At 45.2% G+C, this 18,881-nt stretch overlaps 1 long non-coding RNA gene across 1 annotated transcript in view; it reads left to right on the top strand.

Moving 5' to 3' along the window:
- The window catches only part of LOC124625785, a 53,836-nt gene that overhangs the window by 7,100 nt on the left and 27,855 nt on the right, over window positions 1-18,881 (top strand). The window contains exon 2 of the long non-coding RNA XR_006980721.1: window positions 10,316-10,426. This is a non-coding gene — a long non-coding RNA (uncharacterized LOC124625785). The remainder of the gene's footprint in view (window positions 1-10,315; window positions 10,427-18,881) is intronic.

Here is an 18,881-nt window from a genome sequence, read left to right on the forward strand (position 1 = left end):
AACAGAGTCTTCTACAATGGAGACCAGAGCTTTCAATGTGAATAACTACACACAGCATAATAGTAGACGCAGAAACGGATCTAGCAAAGCATATCTGAAAAAGTACGGGTACACTTCGAAGCGGGTGGTTACACATCGAAGTGGTGTTATAGCCTTTCACGCCTTTTACAGCTCAATAAAACACTGAAAGACAAGAGATGAAAGTAAAAACATCTGGCAATGCCATACGTGGATCCGTCTTAACTTACTTGAGAATGCACAGCCAACGAAAAGTGATCACGATATCGGCACAGAAAAGAAGTATCTACATCTACATTTATACTCAGCAAGCCACCCAACGGTGTGTGGCGGAGGGCACTTTACGTGCCACTGTCATTACCTCCCTTTTGTGTTCCAGTCGCGTATGGTTCGCGGGAAGAACGACTGTCTGAAAGCCTCCGTGCGCGCTCGAATCTCTCTAATTTTACATTCGTGATCTCCTCTGGAGGTATAAGTAGGGGTAAGCAATATATTCGATACCTCATCCAGAAACGCATCCTCTCGAAACCTGGCGAGCAAGCTACTCCGCGATGCAGAGCGCCTCTCTTGCAGAGTCTGCCAATTGAGTTTGCTAAACATCTCCGTAACGCTATCAGGGTTACCAAATAACTCTGTGACGAAACGCGCCGCTCTTCTTTGGATCTTCTCTATTTCCTCCGTCAACCCGATCTGGTACGGATCCCACACTGATGAGCAATACTCAAGTATAGGTCGAACGAGTGTTTTGTAAGCCACCTCCTTTGTTGATGGACTACATTTTCTAAGAACTCTCCCAATGAATCTCAACCTGGTACCCGCCTTACCAACAATTAATTTTGTATGATCATTCCGCTTCAAATCGTTCCGCACGCATACTCCCAGATATTTTACAGAAGTAACTGCTACCAGTGTTTGTTCCGCTATCATATAATCATACAATAAAGGATCCTTCTTTCTATGTATTCGCAATACATTACATTTGCAGCTAACTTTGAAAGATGAATACAGGATGTTCACTTTAATTGAAGACACAGAAATAACTCAAAAGCCACACAGCGGATAAAAAGAAGTTATAATTCCAATATGTTTAAACTCGGAGGCGGACAGCCAATGATACCACTCTCGACCCCCGCCGCCCTCATCCCATCCCGTGTATCCGAGGCTCGGGGAAACTTTGAAATATACAATGGGACCCTCGTTTTTGATTGCAGATTACGATTCTACTGCAGAATCTACATACGTTTTGCCTCAAGCATTTTCTTCGTTTCGTCACAGATGGCACTGTAATCGGAGGAACAGAAATGGGCACTCAATCGTAATTTACAACATGCTACTCAATGGCCCTTGAATATCCAATGGGACATGAGACTTTATCTCCATCCTACGAAGGTAGAAAAGGCCATTATTTCTTAACCGGAAACCCCATTCGCAACGCTGTATTCCTCAGACATATCGAACAGGGGACTACTCGACGTAGCACTGTGGTCGTGGCTCGGGGCGAAAGCTACTCTGCTTTTCCAATTACAGTAATTGTTCAAACATAGCGCCGCCAACTTCAGTGTACTTAGTGATCCGCTTTTCAAATGACCATCACAGGAGAGAAGCATATCTACGGAAATGTCAGCACTCGTGTTTCTGATGTCCTGCAGTGGTACCGGTGGTTCCTTTCCAAAAAGTCGATATCTGCGTCTATTCAACGTGCCGTCTGTAAAAGACGGACCATTAAGTTTGTTCCGCATGATGACATACCATACATTAACCCACCGAAGACGTTGATGGTCAACTTGCCGTAAGCAGTGGGGATTGTCCACACTCCAGTAATGCACCTTATGCTGGTTAACGCTACCATGGCTTGTGAATGTAGACTCATTGGAAAATAGTACCTCAGCAAAGAAAGTGGGGCTCGTTTGCACTTGTAGACGTGCTCAGTCACGAAACACTACCCAGTTATGGAAATCGGCGTCATGTATTTCTTTATGCAGTAACACGTGGGTTGGATGATACTTATGACGAAGCGGTATTGTGACAACACTACCTACGAACATACCGGAATCACGGTGTAGTAGCCGGGCGTTTATCCGTGGGTTCTGCTACACTGCCGCTAGTACAGCTATTTCATTAGCTTCTCCTGTAGACCGTTTGCTTCGTTTCCTTTTGCAGGTGTGTACGCTGCCATCAGTCATAAAAGGGTCGCTACGTCTGCAGGATACGTGAGCTCCGGTCGCAGTGTACTGCCTGTTATGACAGTCGTAGTTGTCTACACGGCCACCGTGGCGTGACGAGTGGTCCCCTGTTCGATATATTGGAGTAATACAGAATTGCGAATGGGGTTTGCAGTTGCAAGATATGAAAAACTGGTCTGTCCTACCCTCGCAGCATAGAGGTGGTGTCCCACGTGCCACTGGATATTCAGTGGTCATTGAGTAGCATGTCGGAAATTACGATTGTGTACCCATTTCCACTCCTCCGATTACAGCGCCAACTGCGGCGAAACGAAGGAAATGCTTCAGACAAAACGGATGCAGATTTTCATGTAGAATCGTAATAATAAACGGGGGTTTCCAGTGAAGATTTCAAAGTTGGGCACCATCACCCACGCACAGGTCGAGTGTGGTATCGTTGCATATCGCATCCGAGACCAGCAAATTGGAATTATAACTTTTTTAATCCGATGTGTAGTTTTCGATATATTTCAAAGTATTCAGTTTGTTTGGTATGTTTGCCACTGTAAGCATCTTTGCACACCCGAATTCATGAGTGATGCGTATTCTTTGGCTGTCATAGTTGTTTAACAGTATCTACTACTTGGTATCCAGGGTGAATTATCAGTCATGTGTTCAGCATTCAAATTACCTTTCTACTTCCACTGTTAGTCAAAAATATTTCCATTAGGAAAGCAAAGAGTAAATCTTGCGTTATTTAATATCGTGCTTAAAAATAATTTTTGTGGCGTATAGCAGTGTTGAGAAAAGATTATAGGGCATGTTTGTACAAGTTACTTGTGCGGCATTAAAAGGATTACACACTTAATACTTTTGCAATACGCAGATAGAGTAGAGCCCAACTATCCGTTGCGAGGTAGCAAACAGCTGTAGGGTCTAAACGAATATTTGGGAGAAAATTAGAAACAGTTTCCATCTACAAAAGTTTCATATAAATTCAGTAGAGCCGTTTTCTAACGTCGTTTAGTTTTCGATATGCAACAGTTAGCCAATGTGTGATTATGACAAAGCCAGTCTGAGTATTATTGACAATTATTCTCTACATTTAATTTAATTTGCAGATAGCCAGATTAACTTTAGATTAAATTGGGAAGCGTGATAGCTAAGACTATTCTAGATAAAAATACATTGATCAGCCAGAAAATTATGGCCTCCGACATACTATTGACATAAAACCGTCCAGACAATAGCAGCGTCACCTGTCGAGCAATGACTGCTAGTCAGACACACCTACGATATATGCAGTGTCAGTGGGCGTGCTGTCCGTGTGTACAGGATGAAAAGTATTTAAACCGACAAACTCTGGGAGATTGTAGGGGACATCAAAACAAATATTTTTCCCTGATGTCATTTTTTCCTATGAGCATTATTTAAACCGGTGGAGGTCGTGTTACGCTCTTCAGTTGTTAGAGTTCGTATTACGATCTTCAGTTGTTAGAGGGCGTATTAGGCTCTTCAGTTGTAGGCAACTGCTGTCCACCAGTATAGTAGTGCATTCTCTCTGTTTACTAATGGAGCGATACACCTGGTTCGTGCGTACTACGTAGCGCACCACAACGGACGAGCTGCACAGCGGGTTTGTGAACAATAATATCCTAATCGCCGTATTCGCATCATACGACATTTGCTGCTATTTACCAACGTCTGAGTGAGACCGGGTCATTTAGCAGATTACCTGGACAGGGACGCCGTCGCTCGGTAAGAACGCTGCTTGCAGCATGTGGAGCGGGATCCTTCAATCAGCACTCGTGCAATTGCACGTAACATGGGGACGAATCAGACGAATGTAAGAACAGTCCTTCGAGAGCAATTGTTACGTCCACTTCACTTACAGCGTGTCCACAACCTGAAACCAGTTGATTATCCACCCAGAGCACAGTTTTCGCAATGGTACCTGGAGCAGTGTGAAATGCATCCTACATTTACATCCTCTGTGTTGTTTGCCGATGAAGCAACGTTCGGGCGTGATGGAGCCTTCAACATGCACAATTCGCATGTTTGGAGTGAGGATAACCCACATGCCACAATTACTAGCCCTCAAGTGCGGTTCTTCGTTAATGTGTGGATCGGTGTTGTTGGGGACTGTTTAGTTGGGCAGTATCTGCTACCTAGACCATTAAATGGCGGACACTATTACAATTGCATTGCCAGAGTTGCTGGAAGACGTCCCGCTCTCTACAAGACAACGCATGTGGTTCCAACATGACATTCCTGGACCGACGGTTCCCAGAAACATAGATTGGCAGAGGTGGTCCTGTACCATGGACTGCTCGATCCCCATATATGTCCCCTCTGGACTTTTTTGTGTGGGGAGAGATGCACAACCTTGTTTACGCAACTCCTGTTGCATCAGAAGACGATCTTGTTGCCCGGATAGTAGCAGCAGCAGGAACAATTCAGTATTACTCCTGGGGTTTTTGCCCGTGTCAGACACAACATGATCCGACGGTGTAACCTTTGTTTACGTGTCAACGGAGATATTTTTGAAAATCTACTGTAATTGAAATTGGGTTGTGTTAATGTGTTGTTTCTTGGTGATAAAAAAATGGAAAAGTGTTTGTTGGTTTAATTAATTTGCCGCCAGAGAAATCTTCCTCTACCGGTTTAAATACACCTCATAGGAAAAAATGACATCAGGGAAAAGTATTTGTTTTGATGTCCCCTACAACCTCCCAGTCGGTTTAAATACTTTTCACCCTGTAGAATGTGGAAGGAGCGCGATCCGTCTGAATTCGACCGAGGGCAGATGGGCCGGAGGCTCGGCACGAGCATTTGGGAAACTGCACATGTTGACGGGTGTTCGAGGAGTGCTGTGGTCAGTGTCTTCAACACGTGGCGAAACCAGGGTGAAACCCCGTACAGATGTCGTGGGGATGGGCGGCCACCTCTCATTACAGATGTCGGACGTCGGAGGCTGGGCAGACTGGTTAAATAGGGCAGGCGGCGAGCTGTACGCAGCTAATAATAGAGTTTAATGGTGCGCAGAGTACAAATGTGTCTGAACACAAAGTGTACCGAAGGCTACGAATGATGGGCCTCCGCAGCCGACGACCCATTCACGTGCCAATGTTAATACTACGACATCGGCAGCTACGACTGCAACGGGCACGTGACCATCGGCAGTATAAGTTGGCGCAGCGGCAGAGCGTTGGATGGTCTGATGAATCTAGATACGTTCTTCATCATGCCGACGGGAGACCGCGATCCCGTCATCTTCCAGGGGAACAGCTCCTTGATACCTGTACTACAGGACGGAGACAAGCTGGCGGCGACTCCATTATGATCTGAGAAAAATTCACGTGGGCATCCATGGCTGCAGTGGAGCTCGTGCAAGACACCATGACGGCCAAGGAGTATCGTACACTGGTTGAAGAGTGTGATGGTGTGGTCCGAGAAACACAGTGCGAGTTGTTCCAGTTGATATGGTGCCTCCCCCCCCCCCCCCCCCCCCCCCGAGAAGGTGCTCACCGTTCCCCTCCCAGAAATTTACGAGAATTAGCAGACTTGTGTTTGTGCAGATGGAGCGCCAACTCCCTCCAGAGACCTACCAAGGCCTCACTGCTTCCAAGCCACGACGTTCAAATGGTTCAAATGGCTCTGAGCACTATGCGACTTAACTTCTGAGGTCATCAGTCCCCTAGAACTTAGAACTACTTAAACCTAAATAACCTAAGGACATCACACACATCCATGTCCGAGGCAAGATTCGAACCTGCGACCGCAGTGGTCGCTCGGTTCCAGACTGTAGCGCCTAGAACCTCACGGCCACTCCGGCCGGCAAGCCACGATGTGTCGCGGCTTGAATCCGAGTCAAAGGTGGAGATATGGGCTATTAGGTAGGAGGTGCTCATAATGTTCTGGCTGATTAGTGTACACTAACGACATTGTAGTCGGAATTTAAAAGTACTTGCTTTGCCATTGCCATTGTCATTGTCACACGAAGTTTTAAGTTAACAAGTAAAATCATGTAAGTTTCAACCTTTATGTACAAATCATACGTAACATGTTTATGAAAAAAGAAGATGACTTCGTTAACAAAACTCTAGAAATCGGGAAGAAACTTTCTTATTAATATTTATGACTCTTTGCAATGTAAACGTCGTCCTTGCTTTTGATAAATCTGTGAAGGATGCCTGTGTAACATGCGAGGAACTGAATTTAAAAAGTGGAAGTCTCTTTCCGGATGAGAATGTGAAAAGAGTGGCGTCGCCGAACTTCTGGTGCATAAGCGCAGAGGCAAAAAGTTTTAGACTTCCATTAACGATATCATTGCCAAACGTGTGTTGGAGCCTAAACAAAATGTTGGAAGTCTAAAACTTTTTGGCGCTGCGCTTATGCACTAGAAGTTCGGCAACGAACACTCTTTTCACATTCTCATCCGGAAAGAGACTTCCACTTTTTAAATTGATGCCATGGTTAACATCTCTTTACCTCACATTCCTGTTGAAGACACCTACTATTTCAGACAATTTACGTGGAAGTTTCTGCTGTGCTTAACCACACATCAGGGGATGACGGGATGACGGTAAGAGAGGAAAGAGTTCAAATAATGTGTGTGCGATTTTGAACTGGTGCATCAAAAATATGATAGGCAAGAATGTAAAAATGTTATACAGAACAAAAATTAATACTCTGGTTAGGATGATGACGGCACTGTGTGAGATCATATGATTCAATGAAATTAAAGTCTTTTCCAATTACTCGTTGATGCCGAATGATAGGGATCTCGGGATTGTTAGCAGGAAGCTAAAGAAGGAGCAAAGATAGTATACAGTGGCAGACGTAGCTGAACTGGTGAAGCATTCCTAAAAAAATGATAAGTTTTCTTCAAATGCAAGTGGATTAATTTACCGACTACGGTTCCTGATGGCCCACATTGCGTTGATTTGTACGGTAAAATCGTTCATAGACACCTGAAAAGGGTTCTCAAAATACCATGAGCTGTACAAACTTTGGAACTCCCTTCAGAGAAAGTCAACATATCTTTACTGCCTACATATAACAACAAAAGGGATGACATTGCGAAATATTTAGACTGTATCCCTCAAGACTAGATGTAGTTTTAGAGTTCAGTCGCATCATGGCGAACAACAACGGCATCTCGTGATGTAGATGAAAATGACTGAGTAATGCAACCTTGTAAAACGTCTAGTATTATTCAGAAAAAAACTCCGTCCGAACAGGCCTTCGAAGGCCCAACGGTACCGACCGGCCGCCGAGTCTTCTCCAGACTACAGGCGGATATGGAGAGGCAAGTGGTCAGCACACCGCTCTCCTGGCCATATGTCAGTTTACGAGACCGGAGCCGCTACTTGTCAAGTATAAGGCTGACCCTGGCTGTTGAGACACCAGTCCCACTGTGACACAGCCGGCCGGAGTGGCGCTACACTCTGGAACCGCGCCACCGCTACGGTCGTAGGTTCGAATCCCGCCTCGGGCATGGATGTGTGTGATGTCCTTAGGTTAGTTAGGTTTAAGTAGTTCTAAGTTCTACAGGACTGATGACCTCAGCAGTTAAGCCCCATAGTGCTCAGAGCCATTTGAACCCACTGTGACACAAGGCGGTGAATGGCTGTCTCATAAAATTTCCGGGGCTGCGATGTTAACCAGCTCCGCATGCGAAGCTGGACATCGTCGTCCAAGGAGAATCGTTTGCCCCTCAGAGCCTTTTTAAGGAGCCCAAAAATGTCGTAATCACAGGCAGAGAGGTCCGAACTAAACGGAGGGTGCCCGTTAACATCCCTTTCGAATTTCTGCAGGAGTGCCGCGGCTGTGTTTTCCGCATCAGCCTTTGCACTGTCGTGGAGCAGAATGACCCCACGGGTGAGTTTGCGTGGTCGTTTTGATTTAATCGCTTGGCGAAGGGTGGTCAAGGATTGCGAGTGACGCTGGACGTTCACTGTTGTCCCATGCTGCAGGAAGTGAATGAGAAGGGGGCCATTTTAGGTCCCCTTAAAAAGGCTCTGAGGGGCCAACGATTCACCTCAGACGACGACGTCCAGCTGTACGTGCGGAACTAGTTAACATCACATTTTATGAGGCAGCCATTCACCGCCTTGTGTCAAATTAGGAAAGTGTCTCAACAGCCAGGGTCAATACAGGTAGTGATTTCTGTAACTACACCTCCGGCTCGTTTCTTTTTGAACGCCCCTTATAGATCTCAGTTTGCCTCACAGGGGCTGAGTGGATCCCGCTTGCCAACAGCACACGGCAAACAGGATGGGCACCCAACCAAGTGCTAGCCCAGCCCGACAGCGTTTAACTTCGGTGATCTGACGGGAACAGGTGTTACCACTGCGGCAAGGCCGTATTATTCAGAAATTAGTGCCAAAAATCTGTATTACAGTAAAAGATGTTTATATTAACGATTCTACTGTAAAACAATTAACTCAGTCCTAAAATTAATTTCAACACCCAGTGTGCTGCAGAAAGGAAACATGTCCAATCAACAGATTCGTCTCTCTCTTTCGCCTTATGCCACTGATGACATTTACATGTATATACACTACTGGCCATTATAATTTCTACACTACGAAGATGACGTGCTACAGACGCAAAATTTAACGGACAGGAAGAAGATGATGTGATATGCAAATGATCAGTTTTTCATAGCATTCACACAAGGTTGGCGCCGGTGCCGACACCTACAACGTGCTGACACGAGGAAAGTTTTCAACCGATTACTCATATACAAACAGCAGTTGACAGCCGTTGCCTTGTGAAACGTTGTTGTGATGCCTCGTGTAAGGAGGAGAAATGCGTACCATCACGTTTCCGACTATGATAAATGTCCGATTGTAGCCTATCGCGATTGCGGTTTATCGCATCTCGACATTGCTGCTGACGTTGGTCGAGATCCAATGACTGTTAGCAGAATATGGAATCGGTGGGTTCAAGAGGGTAATACGGAACGCCGTGCTGAATCTCAACGGGCTCATATCACTGGCAGTCGAGATGACAGGCGTCTTACCCGTATGGCTGTAACGGATCGTGCAGCCACGTCTAGATCCCTGAGTCAATAGAAGGAGACGTTTGCAGAAAATCAACCATCTGTACAGTTCGACGACGTTTGCAGCAGCATGGACTATCAGCTTGTAGACCATGACTGCGGTTACCCTTGACGCTGCATCAGGAGCGCCTGCGATGGTGTACTGAACGACGAACCTGGGTGCACGAATGGCAAAACGTCATTTTTTCGGATAAATCCATGTTCTGCTTACAGTGTCATGATTGTCGCATCCGTGTTTGGCGACATCGCGATGAATGCACATTCGTCATCGCCGCACTGGCGTGTCATCCGGCGTGATGGTATGGGGTGCCATTGGTTACACGTCTCGGTCACCTCTTGTTCGCATTGACGGCACTTTGAACAGTGGACGTTACATTTCAGATGTGTTACGACCCGTGGCTCTACCCTTCATCCGAATCCCTGCGAAACCCTACATTTCGGCAGGATAATGCACGACCGCATGTTGCAGGTCCTGTACGGGTCTTTCTGGATACAGAAAATGTTCGATTGCTGCCCTGGCCAGCACAATCTCCAGATCTCTCACCAATTGAAAATGTCTGGTCAATGGTGGCTGAACAACTGGCTCGTCTCAATACGCCAGTCACTACTCTTGATGAACTGTGGTATCGTGTTGAAGCTGCATGGGCAGCTGTACCTGCACACGTCATCCAAGCTCTGTTTGACTCAATGCCCAGGCCGTTATTACGGCCAGAGGTGGTTGTTCTGAGTACTGATTTCTCAGGATCTATGCACCCAAATTGCGTAAAAATGTAATCACATGTCAGTTCTAGTATAATATATTTGTCCAATGAATACCCGTTTATCATCTGCATTTCTTCTTGGTGTAGCAACTTTAATGGCCAGTAGTGTATATGATAAGGAAAATTACGTACATAAAGAAACCAGAAATGCATGTCAGGATATAAATTACATTAAATCGGTTTTATTTAGTTTTTTTTGTCTGAAATTGAGGGTCGGATATGTGGACACGTTGCCCTTCTGCAGTAAGCGGTCGCTACAGGCGGGCAACTAGCTATTTAGCGCTGGCGTCTGTTTGTGTGCTCAGGTGGAAGCGGCTGTCGGACCAGCGGCTGGCGGAGCTGCAGACTCTGGTGGCGCTGCAGGCGATGGGCCACACCGTGCCCGTGGGCGCGGGCGTCGTGGACCCCAGGGCCGTGTGAGTGCCGCGCCGATACTTTCAACGTTTCACGAGGAATAGTAAGCATCTTAGGAGGTTGTAGTGCAGACTAATAAACGAAAACATTCCATATAACATGTGTTCGGCTGTTACTGGTTACAGAGGTATAGCCGTCAGAATATAACCCAAAGGAATACTCACAGTCTGCGCTGATATGAAACTTCCTGGCAGATTACAACTGTGGGCCGGACTGGGACTCGAACTCGGGACCTTTGCTTTTCGCGGGCAAGTGCTCTACCAACTGAGCTACCCGAGCACGACTCACGCCCCCTCCTCACACCTTTACTTCCACCAGTACCTCGTCTCCTACTTTCCAAACTTCACAGAAGCTCTCCTGTGAACCTTGCAGAACTAGCACTCCTGTGAAGTTTGGAGGACGGGGCGTGAGTCGTGCTTGGGTAGCTCAGATGGTAGAGCACTTGCCCGCGAAAGGCAAAGGTTCCAAGTTCGAATCTCGGTCCGGTCCACAGTCTTGATCTGCCAGGAACTTTCGAATACTCATAGTGTCGTAGAGTTGTGTACGACTTCCTACACAACGGTAAGCATTGGTGGCCTACAAAGTTGTGTGGCAACCGTCGTAGTACAAAAGCTGGACAGGAGCAGAATAATTGTAACACACCACCCGTTGGTTGTCCGACTTTTACGTGTGTTCGCCCCTGACAAACAACTTACAGAGAAATTGGGAGTGGAACTATACGCAAAAATGGATATCGCTGGATTTAAATGTGGCCCTGTCACCCCTAATTAGACTGCGGTGGTAGTGTCGACGATAAATCACACCTATTTTTACTTCCGAACATGAACGATGGCGAACACTTAGGGTGTTCAATGACATCAAACACATACACAAAATAAAATAAAGCAAAAGGGTGAATTCAGGATCAACTACTAAAAGTAAAGGCTCTACTGAATTTATTATAACCTTAAGATCAATGCTGAATAAAACATAATGAACAATTTACAAATTATCCTCCTAACATTGGCAGTAACTGTGTTAAAATCTGTCTAAAACGCGATCTCTTATAACACTCCAAAGTACTGTGAAACCTCTGTGGAAACAGCAACAATGTTTCCGCCAATGCGACAATGTTTCCGCCAGCAATGAGCTGGCGCGGCTAACGTCCTTTCAGAACGAAAGACCAAGAGGGGAGACGACTTGGCTAACGTCCTTTCAGTAGGAGAGCCCAGAACGGAAGATCTCTACCGAGAGTTCAGCAAGATCGCTCTTCATCCTTATTTTCTCACCTCAACTTTTACTGAGCGAATCACATCACTAGAAGCTTTCAAAATACCCAGTTTGCCAGTGCCGACCAATGTACGGTCTGGGAATATAACTCTTTGCCACAATTCTTTTATTTCTACAAAATTTCACAAGTAAACTCCGCCCTCGTCGGCTGGGAAGAACCAAAGCTGTGGGTAATAACACGTTTACTGGAAGTTTCCTCCCAAGAGACCACTCGAGATTCCCCATCGTAGCGAACACAGATTCTTGCATTGAAAGTTTGTTATTCGCAACTCCTGGCCTGCTCCACTTCAGTTACTCGAAGGTGTAAAATTAGTGGGACATAGGCGAGAGCACGCACAGGAAATTCCGTCCAGCTATCCACTGCTCTGTTTCGGTAAACACTGGAACACCTGCCGCCGCACGTCCCTCAGAGGTTGGTGGCCGCTGTGGCCTCTCTAAACGGATTACAGAAATCCCCCAGTTCACCATTCATACCGTCAGGCTGTGGCCTGCGGCTGTTAGGCGGGGATGTAGCCGAGCTCTGTCTCGCGTACTGCCTTTCCGCAAAATCTTATAATTACAAAATCGCGGAATTCTCGCGTGCCGATGCCTTTCCACATAGATTTCCTACACCGTAATTTAAAGTATTACTCCAACAAAACCTAGTGTCACGGTAAATGGACTCATGTAAGGTGCAAGGCCGTTGCCATCTTAGATAATCATTAAACGAGCTAACACAGTAAATATGAGATTTACTTAACTTGTCCATCTCCGAGTGTGAAAAGACTCAATACAAATAATGCAGCACAAAATAGAGTCCAGCTCTCAATGTCAACAAGTAAGAGGTACTACCAACCAAAGCACAAAAGGTGGGGCCGGCCGGGATGGCCGAGCGGTTCTAGGCGCTATTGTCTGGAACCACGCGACCGCTACGGTCGCAGGTTCGAATCCTGACTCGGACATGGATCTGTGTGATAGGTTAGTTAGGTTTAAGTGGTTCTAAGTTCTAGGGGACTGATGACCTCAGCAGTTAAGTCCCAAAGTGCTCAGAGACATTTTTGAACAAAAGGTGGTGTCGGAGTCGCGACTAGGCCGCGTCTGTCTAGCGTCAAGTAGCAAAGTGGCTCCGAGTGTGAGTGGGCTGTGTGGCTGCTGCTGGCCATTTTATATTTGGGGGCGCGTATCGTACGGAGCCATTGGAGGAGTGGTTCAGTGTGCGTGCACCATTGGGTCCACCAGTTACTGCATGATCCCTAGCGGCATCTGACGTAAACTTGCGTTGCCCTTGCCAACTTTGAGACTCCAGTAGGATGGTATCAACACGTAATATCACATACAGAAGGTGTTATGCAAATGATTAAGCTGCAAGTTGACTTTTGTAAATTCACTCTTCCAACTTTCCAACTTCAATGAACTACTGCATTCTCTTGTCAATGTGTAGCTCTTCTGGCGTCGCCTGACGTCTTTTATCAAGGAGCAGTATTCATAATCCGAATCATAAGTTCGTTTGTCGCCTTTAAATTTTCTTCGCAAACTTCCCCTTTCAATCATCCTAACAGAGACTGATATGAAAGGGTAAGGTCCGAGGACCTTGGCAGTCAAGAAACGTTACCATTTTTTCAAATACATCTTATGAGGAATGTTGGATTTATTCATTACCTGACAACCAAAACGTGTAGAGGCCTGTTAGGCTGCAAGAACATGCCGATTCTTGTAGCCAGAAACGCCTGCCCCGATAAACATGAGAACTCGTTTTTGAGGACTTCCGGATTACGGCGCCCTGTAAGACGACACGGTAACACAGCAGGCCGAATTAACCGATTGCCTGTCATATCACACAACAAACTTAAAGCAAAGTGCTCTCTATAGTACACTGGTGTCCAAAATTAAAGTAACTAACCGAAATTTAGCTAGGTTGCCACAAACAGTAAATCAGGTGAAATTAAAGCAGAAAGAATATAAAAAATGCATAACGGACAACTGGTTAATGCGCTCAGTATGGTGTGGGACCGCTTCCGGCAGCAGTGCAGACAGGGCATTCTGTGACTGATGTGATGTCTCTTGTTGAGACAATAATTCGGCTTCTTTTTGTGTAGCTGCTCGCAAGTCTTGGAGAGTGGTTGGTGGATGCTGACGTGCTGCAACCCGTGCTCTGTGGGATTCAAATCAGGGGAGCGTGCAGGCTAAGCCTCGTGTGCAATATCTTCCGTTTTCAAGAAAACATCGATCACCCGTGCTCTATGAGGTTCAACATTATCCTTGATCAATACGAAGTCTGGGTCTACAGCACCCCACAACAACAGTACATGAGGTCCCAAATCTCGTCACGATATCTGACAGCAGTTAAACCTTGTCGATTTAAACATAGAGTTTCATGAAGAGGAGGGTAAGTGGTCAACATAATCCCTGGCCACACAATTAAGGATCATCCTCGATATCGGTCTCTTTCCATAATGATTGGTTCCAGAAATCCTGCTCCACGTTCCCTCCACCGTCGAGAATCACTGTCCAGACGAATTCGGCATTCATTTGTGAGAAGAACGTTGGCCCCTGTCCGACAGTCCAGGTGGCGTAGTGACGGCTCCACTCTAGACGTTCCCTTTTGTGATGACGAGTCAGAGGTACACATACAGCAGGTCTCTGAGAATAAAGGCCACTGCCGAAGCCTTCTGTACACCGTTTGCTTCGCTTCAACATGTCCAGTCGATGCTGTGAGCTCAGATGCCTGTTGCCGTGCAGTACTAAGGCAGTACTGTCGTACCTTTACAACCAAATAACGGTTCTTTCTCTCTGATGTTACTCGTGGTCGGCCCCGCTCGGTCTTCGGGATACAGTTTCGATCTCTAGAAACTGTCGCCACATCCGAAAAACAACAGAACAAAGTTCAGCAGGTCCAGAGCACCCAGTCAATTCCATGTAAACACAGCCCACAGTATTATGGATCTATCACCAGCTCGCACAGTGTCTTGTTGATAACTTGGGTCCATGGCTTTGCGGGGTCTTCGTCACCCTTGAACCCAGCTGTCATCTCTCACCAGCTGAAATCGCGACTCAATAGACCAGGCCACGATTTTCCAGTCGTCTCGGGTCCAACTGTGTAGTCACCAGCCCAGGAGAAGCGCTACAGGCGATGTCGTTCTGTTAGCATAGGCACTCCTAACGCACGCGTATGTCGTACGTTGCACACTGACTTCTGCGGTTACCCCAGGCCGCGTTGCTCGTCTGTTAGCACTGACAACTCTATGCAAACGCCGCCGCTCCGGATCGTTAAGGCCGTCGGCCATTGTGCTGGGAGTGGTGTGGGACAGTGCTTGAAATTTGGTATTCTCAGTATACGCTTGACGCTGTGGATCTCGGAATATTTAATTCCTAACGATTTCCGAAATGCAATGTCCCACGCGTCTAGCTGCAACTACCACTCAGCGTTCAAAGCCTATTAATACCCGTCGTGCGACCACAATCGCGCCGGAAATCTTTCCCCATGAATCACCTGAGTTCAAATGACAGCTCCGGCAATGCACTGCCCTTTCGTACCTTGTATACGCTGTACTACCAGCTTCTATAAATGAGTATATCACTATCCTGTGACTTTTGCCATCTCAGTGTACATCAAACTATCTAAGTGAGTTATGGGTGTTATCGATAGAGTCAGGAGTGAAACTAGCTGTTGTGTACATAGTTCCGCAGAGTCAGCGCTTACACAACTTTCCCACTAGAGCGCGCCCCGCTAAGCACAACAGCGCAGGCGCAGCGCTCGTCCGTCTCCGCACTACGACATGGCGCTGCCTTAGAGATGGACCAAATTCTGCTTCCGCCGATCTGCGTATTAATATGTAACGCAGCCAATGAGATTTCTGCTAACGTAGAACGTTTTCTCCTCGCGGATCACACTCGCGCAGTGATACATGAACGCACGAGGTATTATAACGAGTGTACAGACCTCTGATTGGCCAGTCTGCATTTGTCTGCACCAACCTGTACGAGTCTGCATTAGTCTGTACCAGTCTATAGTAAAGTTTTAGTCTGCGCCTAGTAAGATTATCATATTCCTGTACATCGCCATGAAGATAAATGTATCGACACTTTGTCAAGTTCAAAAAATGGTTCAAATGGCTCTGAGCACTATGGGACTTAACACCTATGGTCATCAGTCTCCTAGAACTTAGAACTACTTAAACCTAACTAACCTAAGGACATCACACAACACCCAGTCATCACGAGGCAGACACTTTATCAAGTATCAGAGATATGTGAGAATAAGATTAACGTACCAAGACCAAAGGAACTTCAGATTGTCAATTGTAAACAGCATCCAGAATCAAGTTACGTAATGTCTATGCTTTTTATTATTTTAATAAATGTGTGTGAAAATTAATCAAGTTTAAAGTTGGTCACCGTCAATCTGCTACTCTAAGCGTGCAAGTGGCATTTCTATCGTCTGACCTAACGGCAGAAGATAAACACGCCACGATAAGACCACGAGACATATTGCTGACACTCGCCTACTTCGTTAGAGCGACAAGTCAAATAATCTGATGGTGTGTGTACCGAAGGTTTTACAGTATGCACACCACGCTAGCCTCATTAGTTGGCAGTATTCATGAGACTCCTCAATGATTTACAACTAGGCACTGACAGAATCCTAATCGTCTACCTTTTAAGTTCCTCTCTAAAGATGTATGCGGAACACTGGTATGTCAAGCAGTTCTGTGTGTGCTTGTTGAAGGACTACGAGTACGTTCACCCAGTTGAATAACGTCGTCTACTTCACGCACACCACGTTCAGGTGAGATATGACTGTAGGGCAGTGCACCAACCTCACTCTAATTATCAAACTACGAGAAATCTGGTAGTCTGCCGTAAGGAAATCATCTGTTGTATTCTCTAAAAGCAGCGTTTTCACTGGCAAACTGGCACACGTGTGACAGGTTCGCACACGTGTGACAGGTATTGTGTTACATCAGCGAACAAGTAATTCTAAAGACGCGTGATATGCTTAAATGAAGTGGCCAACAGGTCACAGTCGCACATGAAAAATCCTCTACTTGAAACTTCGAAACAAAATCGCCATTCCATAAATAAACCTATAACAACAAACTTTCCTGTGTAACCAGCTGTAAACTCTGTAACCAATAACAAATGCATCACATGTTACATGTAATCTTTCATTTTTATTAGTGTATAGTACCATTTCCTAAAATATTTACTCGTCCTCGTGAAACGCTCTGTATAGGCATCATTGTTCTAAGAGTTAAGGAACATTAAAAGAAATAGTTCTTCCACTTTGTTTCATACTGTCCTGAATCTTTTCTTTATCTTGCTAAGCTTTTAGTCCGTATTTAACTACTACTCCCAATATCTTCTAACAGTAATACGTTTTGAACGTTTTACTCTCTACTCTACTTTTGTTATGTTGTGCTAATCTTTCCTCTCTACTTTTTTACTACCCGTCCCTGAAGCAGTGACTCATGAAACCATTACCCAAGAAGAAATCTGCCAAACAACTTCCCGACTCCAGACCCATTTACATTCTACCTGCATTATCCAAGGTTTTAGAATATACAGTCTACCAACAGGTTTAACATCAAATAACCTTGTAAGGCGTATACCAGTCGAGTTTCCGGAAAAATCGCAACATTACGACCACTCCTATAATAGTGACTGACGGACTGAAACAAGCAATGAACGAACAACAGCTACAATTATGCACTTTTTTGGATTTCAGCGATGCTTTCACCACTGTCGATTTTGACGCTCATATTGCTCAGTTCAGTATTTTTATTCTAGTGCTGTGCAATGGTTCCACTCGCACCTTACATATATACAGTATATAATGATTGGAATTAAAAGGTCGCAATATAGGGATGTCATATCAGAGGTTCCACAAGGATCAGTATTGGGACCATAACTTTTCTCATTATGTGTTAATGACGTGTCAACCATTCTCTCCTACTGCAGAATCACCTACACTCTCACGACCTACAGTTATATCTAAATGGGTCCAACAAGTTCAATACAGCCATCCATCTTGTAAACGCTGATTTACTTGCCTTACCTATATGAGCGCGGAAAAAGCAAACTTAGTCGCATACAAAAGACTTATTACCAGTTCAGAATGTTCTCCACCCTCACTTCTGAACAGCAGAGAAATAACCTTTTGCTCTTCTGCAAAGAACTTCAGGTTAATCCTGGACAATCACTTAGACTGCATTGATAACACAACTTTAATTTGTATGAAGACTCAAAATCACTTCGTTCACTACAGAAATATAAAAAAGTATTTTCTTTAGAAGTTAAAAAGAAGATGGGTGAGTCGCTAATACCCGTCAGACTATGACGACGCTATTGTGCAAGGAGTTCCGTACGAAAGCTGACGCAGCCTAGAATGGCGATTAATGCTTGTGTACAATATAGTTGTGATGTACGCTATTTCGACCTTATCACCCCTGCCTATGAACCGTTACCATGGTTTCATGCCGATAAGCGTAGAGACTATCATACGGTACGTTTGCTCTATCATCTTCTCAACCACTGCCCTCGCTCATATTTAGCTTCAGCTCCTCTCTGTACCACCACATAACACTGCCATGATTTTCTGTGTCAGGAACCCGACTTCGGAACAATATTCCTCAAAAAATAGGAGAAATTAAATTCCTTCAAAAATTCAAAACACAGTTAATGACTACCTTCTGCTACAATAGCTATCTCTCAAATATACTGGTCTGCTGCTTAGACTTGTCAGTCCCCCCTCCCCCACAGCTCTTCCCTCACACATGTTGACATAGTTCTTTATATAAATTCTGTTCTCTCCTAATAGCCGCTGTCACTGTCATTCGAATCTTCTTCTCTTTCTTTCTCCCTTTTTCTTCTATAATACTAAGCATTCAGAGGTGTATCATTCTTAATGCCTACTGCTGTTGTTATCATGGTTACTATTAGTGTTATCTATTATTTTTATTATCGTTATTATTGTCACTTATTATTTTTATTACTACTACTACTAGTAGTACTACTATTATTATTTCTGTGAATGCGCAATATCTTTTGTATATGTTGTTCCTGGCCAGATGTAATGTAGCTGGGCCAAATAAGCCATAAATAAATCACTAAATAATACTTTGATACTCACAAACAAACCCAACAAAAGCCATAGGTCAGGGCGGCCAAAATTTCAACTCGCAGCCAGCCAGTGCCTTGGCACTTATACCC

The sequence above is a fragment of the Schistocerca americana genome, chromosome 8 (assembly GCF_021461395.2).
Source record: "Schistocerca americana isolate TAMUIC-IGC-003095 chromosome 8, iqSchAmer2.1, whole genome shotgun sequence".
In the NCBI taxonomy this organism is placed as follows: Eukaryota; Metazoa; Arthropoda; class Insecta; order Orthoptera; family Acrididae; genus Schistocerca; species Schistocerca americana.